Source organism: Hemibagrus wyckioides, linkage group LG01 (genome assembly GCF_019097595.1).
Source record: "Hemibagrus wyckioides isolate EC202008001 linkage group LG01, SWU_Hwy_1.0, whole genome shotgun sequence".
Lineage (NCBI taxonomy): Eukaryota > Metazoa > Chordata > Actinopteri > Siluriformes > Bagridae > Hemibagrus > Hemibagrus wyckioides.
This window is the reverse complement of record NC_080710.1, coordinates 4,016,829-4,033,957: the sequence shown is the minus strand read 5'-3', so window position 1 is coordinate 4,033,957 and position 17,129 is coordinate 4,016,829.

Below are 17,129 nucleotides of genomic sequence, written 5' to 3'. Positions count from 1 at the left end.
CTAATAGTCAATTAGTGACATTTATGCATGTACAGAGAGAATATGGAAGGAAAAATCCATCAAATTGCTGACACCCGAAGCATTTTTTTCCCGCAGCAATTTGCCAACGATTACAATTTTTTTCACTGTACTTTTTATCCATTTATGGTTATGTAGCATAAAGGAAAGCAAAAGAAGCAACACATTTCCTGTGGTTCAAGGATCAACCTAAATGCCTAATCAACTTCACTCTGCAAACTGCAGTTTTATATAATTATTTATGTATGGAACAGAACAATCTCAGCAATGCTGTTATAGGAAAATAACCTTTGGATTGCCCATGAAGCAAGTTGGCTTCCATTATTACTTAGTCTATTAGCTTTTCAATTTAACACAAACCCGAGAACAAATACTTAGTGATATCTTCACCTTCAACTAGCAGAAACACTATGGACTCTAAAGGTTGAATAAATGTATCCTCACACATTTTGTTTTTAAATCCCTTCATGTAGAGCATGTGGTTTCACTTCATTAGAATATGAGATTCAATATATAGACTTTACATCTAAGACCTGATATATCAATTTACACATGACCAGTAACTTCGGGTCTATTGTCCTTCCAGGAAATATAGTCTGCATGTCAGTTTCATTACGCTCTCAAGTGCTGTGAAATTGCAAACCCAATGCTGGTCAAAGCAAATTAGTGAGTAAACAGCCAAGGTTATGGCAAGATCTATGGGATCTATAATAATGAAAAAAAGCAGGATATGTTTTACATGATCTCACATGATTTCTAGTGGCTTGTTCCTGTTCACTGTAAATAATACATGCAAGTGCCCATACAGTTCTTGCCCTGTTTGCTGTCAAGACATTACCTATAATCCTTAAGCAACACCAGGAGCTGTTCTTCAAACACCAGTTTGCCCATCATAGTCGGATCAAGAGTGAAGACTTGTATCATAAAGCTGAAGATAAAGGATTGAATTTTCTCTTGCATTGTTTATTATACAGTATATATCAGGATCATTTTAGTATTTCTACTGCCCCAGGTTAAGCAAAAGAAGGAGCCACAGAAAGCAATTAAGTCTAGAGAACAAATTATTCCTGGACTGTGGGGTGAACTTCAAACGGAACTCACTTGTCGTTAGTGGGTATGGCTCACATTCACTGAACCAGCTGGTCAAACTACTGCCTAAATGGTGTCATCAAAAAACCATCACAAACTAACCAAACTAACCTCTTCATCATCTGCTCTGAGCTCATGGACCTCTAAAAGACAAACCTCACTCCTGAAGACTGGTATAGTTGGACTGAGGTGGAGTCTTGACGGTATGTGGAGCCTTGGTCAATGTGTCTATCCAACGGGAAGCTGATTCAAACATTTGCCGTTTGATCAGCCTAATTCAAGAACAAACCACACACATACTGGTTCAAGTAGGAATTTGAAACTATAGTAATGCAGCCAAATCAATAGCGTGTCACTGCAGCTATGCGTGTAAAGACAGTTGCCTCCGGCTAAATTGTGGATCAGATAGACATGTGTGTCATACTGTGGGGATCAACATATCACAAAGATTTGCTGACATAGTCCAGGACATGCCCCACCAAATTAACACCTTATTGTTACTTGGACTAGATTCCTTCTGCAAGGTATATGTTCTGTTAATGTACTGTCAACTACGAAACAGCGTGTCAAACAAAGCCCTTAAGGCAGGGGCTTTCAATCTTATCTGCAAAGGGCCGGTGTGGGTGCATGTTTTAACACCAATCAAGCAGGATCTACACCTGATTCCACATTTTATCAGGTGATCTTGGCTTTTAATAGACTCAGGTGTGGCTTCAGCTTGACTTGAGTGAAAACCTGCACCCACACTGGCCCATTCCGAATAAGATTGGACAACCCTGCCTTAAGCAGTCATTCCTTAGGGTCTGTTCACACCTGGTCTTAATATCTGTCCACGCTGACCATTTTGCTTTTAGATTTTCACTGGAGGAAGTGCACTAGACATGAGTGCCAATTATTTCTTTTTTTTTGTTCAGAGCAATGATGCAGTGAAATAGATTGTCTTCTGTTGCTGTCTGGGATGCACCGAGGCACATTCATGTTCACACTACAAATATGATGTGACCATATTTGTCCCAGACAACCTCAGAACATGGTTTGAGTGATTGGATCATTTAACCTTATTCACATCTTAGCTGACCATCAGATTACCCACAATGCACGTTAAGGCCATGTGTGAATGGAGCCATAGACCAGTCCTATGCAGTTACATTTGCAGAGACGTTGTATATATACAACCTGATTTGAAACCGAGACAGAGAAAATAGATGACTGCTTTCTTTACAATGACAGCAGCCATTGGCGAGACATGCTACACATGTGTTTTGCAGTGTATGTAGTAGACGCCATTCCAGCATTCTCTTAAATGTCAAATTAAATTGTGTTTGTATAGTACTTCTAACAATAGACATTGTCAAAAAGTAGGATCTGCTGCAGGGGCATACAGTAGTTGGATAGTATAGGAGGGTTTGGTCATACAGCGGGGAGTTTGGTTTTGAGTGCCAAACCCATTTACATCTCCTAGACTAAGAGGATCTCTGTTAGTCACTCGTTCAAGGCAACAATACTGCCATTATTTTTCCTCTGATTTGTGAGTCATCCCTGACTTTCCTTGATCACTCTACCCTATCACCAGAGAACGTTCACATGAAAGCAATATCTGTGCAATGATTGTGCCTAACATGAATGATTGACTTCACAGATTAACTTCACAACCTCAGCCTCATCTCAATGTTAAATGGAGAAAGTATGGACAGAAACACCTTTGTGCCAAGAAAGCACCAGGATGTCTGTTGGGTCACTGGAATATGGAAACCTTTCCATCAATACAAGGTGATAACCCAATGAAAGGTATATTCTTTTCTAGCTTGCCAGAATCTTTTCTGAATTGGGATACTGCACCTAACACCCCCCCGATATACCACCTGGTGTGTGCAGTGAACAGTATTAGGCCTCTGTGGTTGATAGGGGAGAGAGCCATACATCAGCTGCAAGCTCTCTGTAGAGAAGGTGTATCTGGCCATCAAATAAGCAGACCTCACACTCTGATAGTACGTGTTGGGATGGACCTCAGACCAGGCTGCATTCCAGAGGCTCCAGGACACCAATGCGGAAATCACCCAGTGGTACCTGGGACCGTCAGCTATTTAAGCAGTAATTTGTAGTCTGCGGGCAAGGCTGTGGCAGCTTCTCTCGCTGGGGGAGGATTCAGGTTGGATGACAAGCAATGGAATGAATGAACGCTGTCACCTGTATTCGACTATGTCTGAACTATTTATATGCTGTTTGTTTTGCACTCTTGGGCTGAGAGGCAGGTGCAGAGCTGGTGCAGAACTGAGATACCAGGGATTTTACAGACAGCATCCTGCTGAGCCAGTGGGTGTAAGTGCATGCTATGTAATTTTCTGTGTTTTCATTTCTTTTTTTGAGAAAATAAAATAAACAACACACTGCCCATTCTGACATGCACCTCCAGTTTCAATTCCCCTCCACCTGCCAGGGTATTACAGCACTATAATTGTTTCTTCACTGAATCGCACCATTCTGACCTGGGAATGTTAGCATAAAATTTCATTAAACTACAAAAGGTAACTTAATGCAATACAAGCAGGAGCAACAGATAAACTGTTAAAGGTTTTGGAATTGTCATCACGTTTTCCCTGTGCCACTTGAAGAAATTTGGTGTTCATGATTAAGTACTGCTATTCTTATACACAAGCTATGTACAGTCTGTTTGGCAGACTCAACTGGCAAAGCTTCTTCATTAAACCAGAAGTGAAAATACTGGAAAATTTGAAAATTTAGTGTGTGTAATCATACTTGGCCAAAGATTCACAACATACTGAGAGGCACTCGTTATTGCTTGCTGTACCGCCTTTCAGAGAACCGTAAACAGCTGTTGCTTGGTTTTGCCAAAAAACTGTAGAAGCCAAATCTCAGTTACAGGCTGCTTCCATTCACACAGGAGATTACAAGCTGCCAGTCAAGGCACTCGAACAAGCTTGCTATGCTTTGATGCCAAGGAGTTACAAATCATCAATACCTGCTATTTGCATGTATAAAACCAAATAAAAACAAATAATACTAGTAAGCTGCTCATAGACCAATATAAAAGATGAAGAAAAAGGCTAATACAGGTATCTAGGACCCAACAACTGGGTTAAACAAGTTAGGTGAAAATCCTGATCATACTCAGGGCCTAATAAAGTTTTGAAAGCGAATAATAAATATATGTTTATCGTGTCTACATTAGAGATGTAACTGAATGCATTCATGTTCCAGACAGATACAAATATGACATAAATAAGAAGGGCACTATTCAAAGAAAAGATTCAGAAGGCATCTGGATGAGACTAATGACTGAGATCCTGCACTACGTGAGTAAATAGTCAGGAGGCTTTTATCTGACCAGCATGAAGTTTGCAGGACAAAGTAACCTGAATGAACAAGGCTGTGAGTTTAAAATAAGTCTGGGAAATAAAAAGGAACAACTACATTTGTTAGAGTATGTCTATAAGCGTGAGTCACACATCAGGTTTGATATCTGGAGTGATGTAGTCGAGGTTGAGGAACTGTCAGAACCAGAATTCATAGATACCAACATTTCTATCTCACATTTAAATAAAACAAAGGGAACTGTTCTTGTAACTGTTCTTGCAACAAAGCAAAGTGCAGCTTAAATGGTGATAAAGCAAGGAGTGTCAAATCTTATCCGCAAAGGACCCATGTGGGTGCGGGTTTTCATTCCAATCAAGCAGGAGCCACACTTGATTCCACCTCAGGCTTCTGCTCAGTTGGAATAAAAACCTGCACCCACACCGGTCCTTCATGGATAAGATTTGAAACCCCTGTGATAAGGTATCATTACCTTATTCTAGCAAGCATCATTCCATTCTCAGTGTGAATCAAAATGTCCTGCCTGTCCTTAAGTACCAAAGGCAGTGGTAGACTGGAGGCGAGGGAACGGTTTTTCTGCTGCTCCGCTGCCTGGGAAAAGTGGCTTTAAGCAACAGAACCACTTTCACCACCTGTAAAGGATGCAACAAAACATGTTTCAAGACTCCATGGCTTTTTGAGCATGTGTGCAACCCACACATTCATTAGAGGCTGTTTCTAAACCTAAAACTTGAGTTTGTGAGATAGGGCCGTGAGAGAAATTAGCTCACATACAGGCTTGTGAGAAGCAAACAACAAACCAGAAACCTACCATGGAAACGGACCCAAAATATCATACGCCTGCTGCTCAACCATACTCAGACAGATCTTGGGAAAAAACACAGCCAAGTACAAAGGAAAGCTTATGAATTAAAATCTATTATAAACTATTTTGGCATCTGACTAGCCAAATCTTTACAAGAAACCTTGAATTTTAAAGTGATCAACAGTTCTTACAAAAACACACAACACTTAAATGTCATTTCTACTTTGATTGGACTGTGTGCTTAAATACAGGCATAAATGACCATGTACCTCCTCAATCATCTGTCATCTCAGGGGTTCCTACCTCCTGGCTCCATCAAGTCCATCCAAGCTTGTGTGGCCCACTAGGAGAAGAACTAAAATGTGTTCAGAACTCTGGGAGCCTCATAAAGCAATTCTAGTAGACTGGAAAAATCTAATTAGTATGATGATGACGACTGCCACAGCGTATCAATGCACTCTGACAAACGCCCATCATCTCCATTCGGTTCCGCTTTCGTAGAGGCATACACTTCATCTGCCTTGCAAAAAAAAAGACCCAGTCGATCATCCTGGAAGATGTGCAGAATCAGGCTTATGTTATGAACCTGTCTGAAAAAGGATACCACCAGGAAGAATGTACAGCAGCAGCTTTTGTGCATAGATATGACTCAACAAGTCAAGTTCAAACTTGCTTGGCTTGCTGAATCATACTGCGGAATTTCTCTACAACAGTTACTTCTTTTTCTGACTAATGGTGCTTAACCAGAGCTCGGTTATTACGACCCAGACTCCCGTCTCTTAATGCGCATTTGAAGCTGCTTCCCTGGAACGACTACGTTGTGCATACTGAAATGATTCATTAGTACTAAAGGACTAGTCTGTCCTCAGTGAACTGTGGGTCTGAATTGGCTTGAAATTACTTAAAATTGCAATTTAAAAAATATTTCTGTCCATAACCATAACAATATCTCTGTCCACATAAAAGCACCAGGAAATGATTTGAAAACGCTGGTATTAGAATGCCGACCCAGCAGATGGCGACAAATAAAAAAACAGATATCCTTGAAAATGGAGTTTTAATATTTTCTCCACCATTGAGGGTGGTTTTTTTTTGCAAGGCCAACTCAGAAGGGGAAAAAACACATTTTCTAAATGTTTTTTGCTGTTGTTTGTTTCTGTAGCTGAATCTCAAATGAGTTTCTGAAAGAAACACAGTATAGCATGCTGCATACCCTCTAAAGTGGCATTGTGATACATGTGGACAGAGCAAGTTTTTATAAAGACCTTGGTTTATTTGAAGAAAAATCTAGCTAGTCATGGTGTGTCTGGGATCATTGGTTATGAGGTGGGAATACACCCTGGATGGGATGCCACACACACACACGCACGCACGCACGCACGCACACACACACACACACACACACACACACACACACACACACACACACACACACACCTTCAGGGCAATGCTACCTTCTGCACCATGTGTTGTCCCAAGAAAACATTACATTTGGGAAAATGACTAGCAGTGAATATGTTGCCTCAGGAACAAACCAAAAAAAAGCTGTCCTGTTCTAGTTCCTTGCTCTAGACCAAAAGGCACACCACTGCCTCTCTGTTTTGATATCAGCCGGGATTACTGAGGATTCCTCTGCGCCATCCATCTTCGTTCATGACGGCAATTCAATTCAGCTGCTGCTTTACCAGCCATCTATTCACATCAGAACTAAACGATAACAGCGTATACACTACACACACTTCTGTAGGTACCCACATGATTGTTTTCTTCATATGTTTGAGATGATCATCAGGTGATCTCTCTGATCATCTTAGAAAAAATTATTAAAGTCTATAAGCCTGTTTTGCCTTTTTGTCTGCAGCACAGTGGGAAAAATCAAACGTTAAAGTTCTAACCTCTTCTCATTAGTGGTGTACAGTGATGTGCCTCAGCTAGTTTCCCTTTGAAGCTTATGCCCACACACACACATACACACACACTCACACACACACACACTCACACACACACACACACACACTCACACACACACACACTCACACACACACACAAACACACACACACAGAGCATAGTAATGGCAATTAGTTTCTTTCACAAAAACATACATGAAAGCATTAGCAGGCAAAGATTTACAGTAATGTACATTCAAAATTCACAAAATACAGTAGAAAGGCATCAAACTACAAATGATTGAAACTAAATTCTATTGAGAAACAGAGGTAGACAAAGTACACAACTTCCTTACTTGAGTGAAAGTACAGATACTACTGGTCAAACATTACTAATTTAAGGAAATAAAATTGTCTTGTCTTTAAAAGTACTTTAGTATCGCATTGTTTTATTATTGTTACAGTTATATGCAATACTTACAGTACCTTTTGTAGCAACCTAGTGAATATATTGACCAGTTTGTAGTCTCTGTGGAATTAAGAGCTTTTAGAATGTTACAAAACCTATAGAAATGAAACAACTAAACTGAAAAAAAAGACAGGTATATCATTTTCATTTTTTATTTAACACTCCTACCACCCCCAGCAAAGAAGTACACATCTATGTGTATCCATTCATGCACATTTGAATCAAGTGGTCTGTGAATACAGAGTGATCAGAAAAAAAAAATCCAACCTGCTTTAAAACCCAGCTACACAACTGTATCTGTTTAACTGTATCTGTTTAACTTTAGCTGTATAACTGTATCTGTATAACTGTATCTGTATAACTGTATCAGGATAACTGTAGCTGTATAACTGTATCTGTATAAATGTATCTGTATAATTGTATCAGGATAACTGTAGCTGTATAACTGTAGCTGTATAACTGTAGCTGTATAACTGTAGCGGTATAACTGTATCAGTATAACTGTATCTGTATAATTGTATCAGGATAACTGTAGCTGTATAATTGTATCAGTATAACTGTATCTGTATAACTGTATCTGTATAACTGGAGTTGTATAACTGTATCTATATAACTGTAGCTGTATAACTGTATCTGTATAACTGTAGTTGTATAACTGTATCAGTATAACTGTAGTTGTATAACTGTATCTGTATAACTGTATCAGTATAACTGTAGCTGTATAACTGTATCTGTATAATTGTATCAGGATAACTGTAGCTGTATAATTGTATCAGTATAACTGTATCTGTATAACTGTATCTGTATAACTGGAGTTGTATAACTGTATCTATATAACTGTAGCTGTATAACTGTATCTGTATAACTGTAGTTGTATAACTGTATCAGTATAACTGTAGTTGTATAACTGTATCTGTATAACTGTATCAGTATAACTGTAGCTGTATAACTGTATCTGTATAACTGTAGCTGTATAATTGTATCTGTATAACTGTATCTGTATAACTGTATCAGTATAACTGTAGCTGTATAACTGTATCTGTATAACTGTAGCTGTATAATTGTATCTGTATAACTGTATCTGTATAACTGTAGCTGTATAATTGTATCTGTATAACTGTATCTGTATAACTGTAGCTGTATAATTGTATCTGTATAACTGTATCAGTATAACGGTAGTTGTATAACTGTATTTGTAGAACTGTATCAGTATAACTGTATTTGTAGAACTGTATCTGTATAACTGTATCAGGATAACTGTATTTGTAGAACTGTATCAGTATAACTGTAGTTGTAGAACTGTATCAGTATAACTGTATTTGTAGAACTGTATCAGTATAACTGTAGTTGTATAACTGTATCAGTATAACTGTATTTGTAGGACTGTATCAGTATAACTGTAGCTGTATAACTGTATCTGTATAACTGTAGTTGTATAACTGTAGTTGAATAACTGTATCAGTATAACTGTATCTGTATAACTGTATCTGTATAACTGTAGTTGTATAACTGTATCAGTATAACTGTAGCTGTAAAACTGTAGTTGAATAACTGTATCAGTATAACTGTATCTGTATAACTGTATCTATATAACTGTAGTTGTATAACTGTATCAGTATAACTGTATCTGTATAACTGTATCTGTATAATTGTAGTTGTATAACTGTATCAGTATAACTGTAGCTGTATAACTGTAGCTGTATAACTGTAGCTGTATAACTGTATTTGTAGAACTGTATCAGTATAACTGTATCTGTATAACTGTAGCTGTATAACTGTAGCTGTATAACTGTATTTGTAGAACTGTATCAGTATAACTGTATCAGTATAACTGTAGCTGTATAACTGTATCAGTATAACTGTAGCTGTATAACTATATCTGTATAACTGTAGCTGTATAACTGTATTTGTAGAACTGTATCAGTATAACTGTAGCTGTATAACTATATCTGTATAACTGTAGCTGTATAACTGTAGCTGTAGAACTGTATCAGTATAACTGTAGCTGTATAACTATATCTGTATAACTGTAGCTGTATAACTGTATTTGTAGAACTGTATCAGTATAACTGTAGCTGTATAACTATATCTGTATAACTGTAGCTGTATAACTGTAGCTGTAGAACTGTAGCTGTAGAACTGTATCAGTATAACTGTAGCTGTATAACTGTATTTGTAGAACTGTATCAGTATAACTGTAGCTGTATAACTGTATCTGTATAACTGTAGTTGTATAATGGTATCAGTATAACTGTAGCTGTAAAACTGTAGTTGAATAACTGTATCAGTATAACTGTATCTGTATAACTGTATCTATATAACTGTAGTTGTATAACTGTATCAGTATAACTGTATCTGTATAACTGTATCTGTATAATTGTAGTTGTATAACTGTATCAGTATAACTGTAGCTGTATAACTGTAGCTGTATAACTGTAGCTGTATAACTGTATTTGTAGAACTATATCAGTATAACTGTATCTGTATAACTGTAGCTGTATAACTGTATCTGTATACCTGTAGCTGTATAACTGTATTTGTATAACTGTATCAGTATAACTGTATCAGTATAACTGTAGCTGTATAACTGTATCAGTATAACTGTAGCTGTATAACTATATCTGTATAACTGTAGCTGTATAACTGTATTTGTAGAACTGTATCAGTATAACTGTAGCTGTATAACTATATCTGTATAACTGTAGCTGTATAACTGTAGCTGTATAACTGTAGCTGTAGAACTGTATCAGTATAACTGTAGCTGTATAACTATATCTGTATAACTGTAGCTGTATAACTGTATTTGTAGAACTGTATCAGTATAACTGTAGCTGTATAACTATATCTGTATAACTGTAGCTGTATAACTGTAGCTGTAGAACTGTAGCTGTAGAACTGTATCAGTATAACTGTAGCTGTATAACTGTATTTGTAGAACTGTATCAGTATAACTGTAGCTGTATAACTGTATCTGTATAACTGTAGTTGTATAACTGTATCAATATAACTGTATCTGTATAACTGTATCTGTATAACTGTAGTTGTATAACTGTAGCTGTATAATTTTATCAGTATAACTGTATCTGTATAACTGTATCAGTATAACTGTATCAGTATAACTGTAGCTGTATAACTGTAGCAGTATAACTGTAGCTGTATAACTGTATTTGTAGAACTGTATCAGTATAACTGTATCTGTATAACTGTAGCTGTATAACTGTATTTGTAGAACTGTATCAGTATAACTGTATCTGTATAACTGTAGCTGTATAACTGTATTTGTATAACTGTAGCCTTATAACTGTAGCTGTATAACTGTAGTTGTATAACTGTATTTGTAGAACTGTAGCTGTATAACTGTATCTGTATAACTGTAGCTGTATAACTGTATCTGTATAAATGTAGCTGTATAACTGTATTTGTAGAACTGTATCAGTATAACTGTAGCTGTATAACTGTATCTGTATAACTGTAGCTGTATAACTGTATTTGTATAACTGTATCAGTATAACTGTATCAGTATAACTGTAGCTGTATAACTGTAGCTGTATAACTGTAGCTGTAGAACTGTATCAGTATAACTGTAGCTGTATAACTGTATCTGTATAACTGTAGCTGTATAACTGTATTTGTAGAACTGTATCAGTATAACTGTAGCTGTATAACTATATCTGTATAACTGTAGCTGTATAACTGTAGCTGTATAACTGTATTTGTAGAACTGTATCAGTATAACTGTATTTGTAGAACTGTATCAGTATAACTGTAGCTGTATAACTGTATCTGTATACCTGTAGCTGTATAACTGTATTTGTATAACTGTATCAGTATAACTGTAGCTGTATAACTGTAGCAGTATAACTGTATCTGTATAACTGTATCAGTATAACTGTAGCTGTATAACTGTAGCAGTATAACTGTAGCTGTATAACTGTATTTGTAGAACTGTATCAGTATAACTGTATCTGTATAACTGTAGCTGTATAACTGTATTTGTAGAACTGTAGCTGTATAACTGTATTTGTAGAACTGTATCAGTATAACTGTATCTGTATAACTGTAGCTGTATAACTGTATTTGTATAACTGTAGCCTTATAACTGTAGCTGTATAACTGTAGTTGTATAACTGTATTTGTAGAACTGTAGCTGTATAACTGTATCTGTATAACTGTAGCTGTATAACTGTATCTGTATAAATGTAGCTGTATAACTGTATCAGTATAACTGTAGCTGTATAACTGTGTCTGTATAACTGTAGCTGTATAACTGTATCTGTAAAACTGTAGCTGTATAACTGTATTTGTAGAACTGTAGCTGTATAACTGTAGCTGTATAACTGTATTTGTAGAACTGTATCAGTATAACTGTAGCTGTATAACTATATCTGTATAACTGTAGCTGTATAACTGTATCTGTATAAATGTAGCTGTATAACTGTATTTGTAGAACTGTATCAGTATAACTGTAGCTGTATAACTGTGTCTGTATAACTGTAGCTGTATAACTGTAGCTGTAGAACTGTATCAGTATAACTGTAGCTGTATAACTGTATCTTTATAACTGTAGCTGTATAACTGTATTTGTATAACTGTATCAGTATAACTGTATCAGTATAACTGTAGCTGTATAACTGTATCTGTATAACTGTAGCTGTATAACTGTAGCTGTAGAACTGTATCAGTATAACTGTAGCTGTATAACTGTATCTGTATAACTGTAGCTGTATAACTGTATTTGTAGAACTGTATCAGTATAACTGTAGCTGTATAACTATATCTGTATAACTGTAGCTGTATAACTGTAGCTGTATAACTGTAGCTGTAGAACTGTATCAGTATAACTGTAGCTGTATAACTATATCTGTATAACTGTAGCTGTATAACTGTAGCTGTATAACTGTATTTGTAGAACTGTAGCTGTATAACTGTATTTGTATAACTGTAGCTGTATAACTGTATCTGTAAAACTGTAGCTGTATAACTATATTTGTAGAACTGTATTAGTATCTGTAGCTGTATAACTGTAGCTGTATAACTGTATTTGTAGAACTGTAGCTGTATAACTGTATTTGTATAACTGTAGCTGTATAACTGTATTTGTAGAACTGTATCAGTATAACTGTGGCTGTATAACTGTAGCTGTATAACTGTAGTTGTATAACTGTAGCTGTATAACTGTATCAGTATAACTGTAGCTGTATAACTGTATCTGTATAACTGTAGCTGTATAATTTTATCAGTATAACTGTATCAGTATAACTGTAGCTGTATAATCTGTATCAGTATAACTGTATCTGTATAACTGTATCTGTATAACTGTAGCTGTATAATTGTATCAGTATAACTGTATCAGTATGACTGTATCTGTATAACTGTATCAGTATGACTGTATCTGTATAACTGTATCTGTATAACTGTATCTGTATAACTGTAGCTGTATAATTGTATCAGTATAACTGTATCAGTATGACTGTATCTGTATAACTGTATCTGTATAACTGTATCAGTATAACTGTATCTGTATAACTGTAGCTGTATAACTGTAGCTGTATAATTGTATCAGTATAACTGTATCAGTATGACTGTATCTGTTTAACTGTATCAGTATAACTGTATCTGTATAACTGTATCTGTATAACTGTAGATGTATAACTGTATAAGTATAGCTGTATCTGTATAACTGTATCTGTATAACTGTAGCTGTATAATTGTATCAGTATAACTGTAGCTGTATAACTGTAGATGTATAACTGTAACTGTATAACTGTATCTGTATAACTGTAGCTCTATAACTGTATCTGTATAACTGTAACTGTATAACTGTATCTATATAACTGTAGCTGTATAACTATATCAGTATACCTGTAGCTGTATAACTGTATCTATAAAACTGTATCTATATAAATGTAGCTGTATAACTGTATCAGTATAACTAGATGTATAACTGTATCTGTATAACTGTATCTATATAACTGTAGCTGTATAACTGTATCTATATAACTGTATCAGTATAACTGTAGCTGTATAACTGTAGCTGTATAACTGTATCTATATAACTGTATCTATATAAATGTAGCTGTATAACTGTATCAATATAACTGTAGCTGTATAACTGTAGCTGTATAACTGTATCTATATAACTGTATCTATATAAATGTAGCTGTATAACTGTATCAGTATAAGTAGATGTATAACTGTATCTGTATAACTGTATCTATATAACTGTAGTTGTATAACTGTATCAGTATAACTGTAGCTGTATAACTGTATCTATATAACTGTAGCTGTATAACTCTAGCTGTATAACTGTATCTATATAATTGTAGCTGTATAACTGTATATGTATTACTGTAGCTGTATAACTTTAAAACTGTTAAACTGTATCTATATTACTGTAGCTGTATAACTGTAGCTGTATAACTGTATCAGTATAACTGTAGGTGTATAACTGTAGCTGTATAATTGTATCAGTATAACTGTATCAGTATGACTGTATCTGTATAACTGTATCTGTATAACTGTATCAGTATAACTGTAGCTGTATAATTGTATCAGTATAACTGTATCAGTATGACTGTATCTGTATAACTGTATCAGTATAACTGTATCTGTATAACTGTAGATGTATAACTGTAGATGTATAACTGTATCAGTATAACTGTATCTGTATAACTGTATCTATATAACTGTAGCTGTATAACTGTATCTGTATAACTGTAGCTGTATAATTTTATCAGTATAACTGTATCTGTATAACTGTATCAGTATAACTGTATCAGTATAACTGTACCTGTATAACTGTATCTGTATAACTGTAGCTGTATAATTTTATCAGTATAACTGTATCAGTATGACTGTATCTGTATAACTGTATCAGTATAACTGTAGCTGTATAAATTTATCAGTATAACTGTATCAGTATAACTGTAGTTGTATAACTGTATCAGTATAACTGTATCTGTTTAACTGTAGCTGTATAATTGTATTTGTATAACTGTATCTGTATAACTGTAGATGTATAACTGTATCAGTATAGCTGTTGGTGTATAACTGTAGCTGTATAATTGTATCAGTATAACTGTATCAGTATGACTGTATCTGTATAACTGTATCTTTATAACTGTAGCTGTATAATTGTATCAGTATAACTGTATCAGTATGACTGTATCTGTATAACTGTATCTGTATAACTGTATCAGTATAACTGTATCTGTATAACTGTAGATGTATAACTGTAGATGTATAACTGTATCAGTATAACTGTAGCTGTATAACTGTATCAGTATAACTGTAGCTGTATAACTGTATCTGTATAACTGTAGCTGTATAATTTTATCAGTATAACTGTATCTGTATAACTGTATCAGTATAACTGTATCAGTATAACTGTAGCTGTATAACTGTATCTGTATAACTGTAGCTGTATAATTTTATCAGTATAACTGTATCAGTATGACTGTATCTGTATAACTGTATCAGTATAACTGTATCTGTATAACTGTAGCTGTATAACTGTAGCTGTATAATTTTATCAGTATAACTGTTTCAGTATAACTGTAGTTGTATAACTGTATCAGTATAACTGTATCTGTATAACTGTAGATGTATAACTGTATCAGTATAGCTGTATCAGTATAACTGTATCTGTATAACTGTATCTGTGTAACTGTAGCTGTATAATTGTATCAGTATAACTGTATCAGTATGACTGTATCTGTATAACTGTATCAGTATAACTGTATCTGTATAACTGTAGATGTATAACTGTATCAGTATAACTGTATCTGTATAACTGTAGATGTATAACTGTATCAGTATAACTGTATTTGTATAACTGTATCAGTATAGCTGTATCAGTATAACTGTATCAGTATAACTGTAGATGTATAACTGTATTTGTATAACTGTATCAGTATAACTGTATCTGTATAACTGTAACTGTATAACTGTATCAGTATAACTGTATCTGTATAACTGTATCTGTATAACTGTAGCTGTATAATTGTATCAGTATAACTGTATCTGTATAACTGTATCTGTATAACTGTAGCTGTATAATTTTATCAGTATAACTGTTTCAGTATAACTGTATCTGTATAACTGTAGCTGTATAACTGTATTTGTATAACTGTAGCTGTATAATTTTATCAGTATAACTGTTTCAGTATAACTGTATCTGTATAACTGTAGATGTAAAACTGTATCAGTATAACTGTATCAGTATAACTGTATCTGTATAACTGTATCTGTGTAACTGTAGCTGTATAACTGTATCTGTATAACTGTATCTGTGTAACTGTAGCTGTATAATTGTATCAGTATAACTGTTTCAGTATAACTGTAGTTGTATAACTGTATCAGTATAACTGTAGATGTATAACTGTATCAGTATAGCTGTATCAGTATAACTGTATCTGTATAACTGTATCTGTGTAACTGTAGCTGTATAATTGTATCAGTATAACTGTATCAGTATGACTGTATCTGTATAACTGTATCAGTATAACTGTATCTGTATAACTGTAGATGTATAACTGTAGATGTATAACTGTATCAGTATAACTGTATTTGTATAACTGTATCAGTATAGCTGTATCAGTATAACTGTATCTGTATAACTGTATCTGTATAACTGTAGATGTATAACTGTATCAGTATAACTGTAGATGTATAACTGTAGATGTATAACTGTATTTGTATAACTGTATCAGTATAACTGTATCTGTATAACTGTAACTGTATAACTGTATCAGTATGGCTGTATCTGTATAACTGTATCAGTATAACTGTAGCTGTATAATTGTATCAGTATAACTGTATCAGTATGACTGTATCTGTATAACTGTATCAGTATAACTGTATCTGTATAACTGTAGATGTATAACTGTATTTGTATAACTGTAACTGTATAACTGTATCAGTATAACTGTATCTGTATAACTGTAACTGTATAACTGTATCAGTATAACTGTATCTGTATAACTGTAACTGTATAACTGTATCTATATAACTGTAGCTCTATAACTGTATCTGTATAACTGTAACTGTATAACTGTATCTATATAACTGTAGCTGTATAACTGTATCTATATAACTGTAGCTCTATAACTGTAGCTGTATAACTGTAACTGTATAACTGTATCTATATAACTGTAGCTGTATAACTGTATCAGTATAACTGTAGCTGTATAACTGTAGCTGTATAACTGTATCTATATAACTGTATCTATATAAAGGTAGCTGTATAACTGTATCAGTTTAACTAGATGTATAACTGTATCTGTATAACTGTATCTGTATAACTGTATCTATATACCTGTAGCTGTATAACTGTAGCTGTATAACTGTATCAGTATAACTGTAGCTGTATAAATGTAGCTGTATAACTGTATCTATATAACTGTATCTATATAACTGTAGCAGTATAACTGTAGCTGTATAACTGTATCTATATAAATGTAGCTCTATAACTGTATCTGTATAACTGTAACTGTATAACTGTATCTATATAACTGTAGCTGTATAACT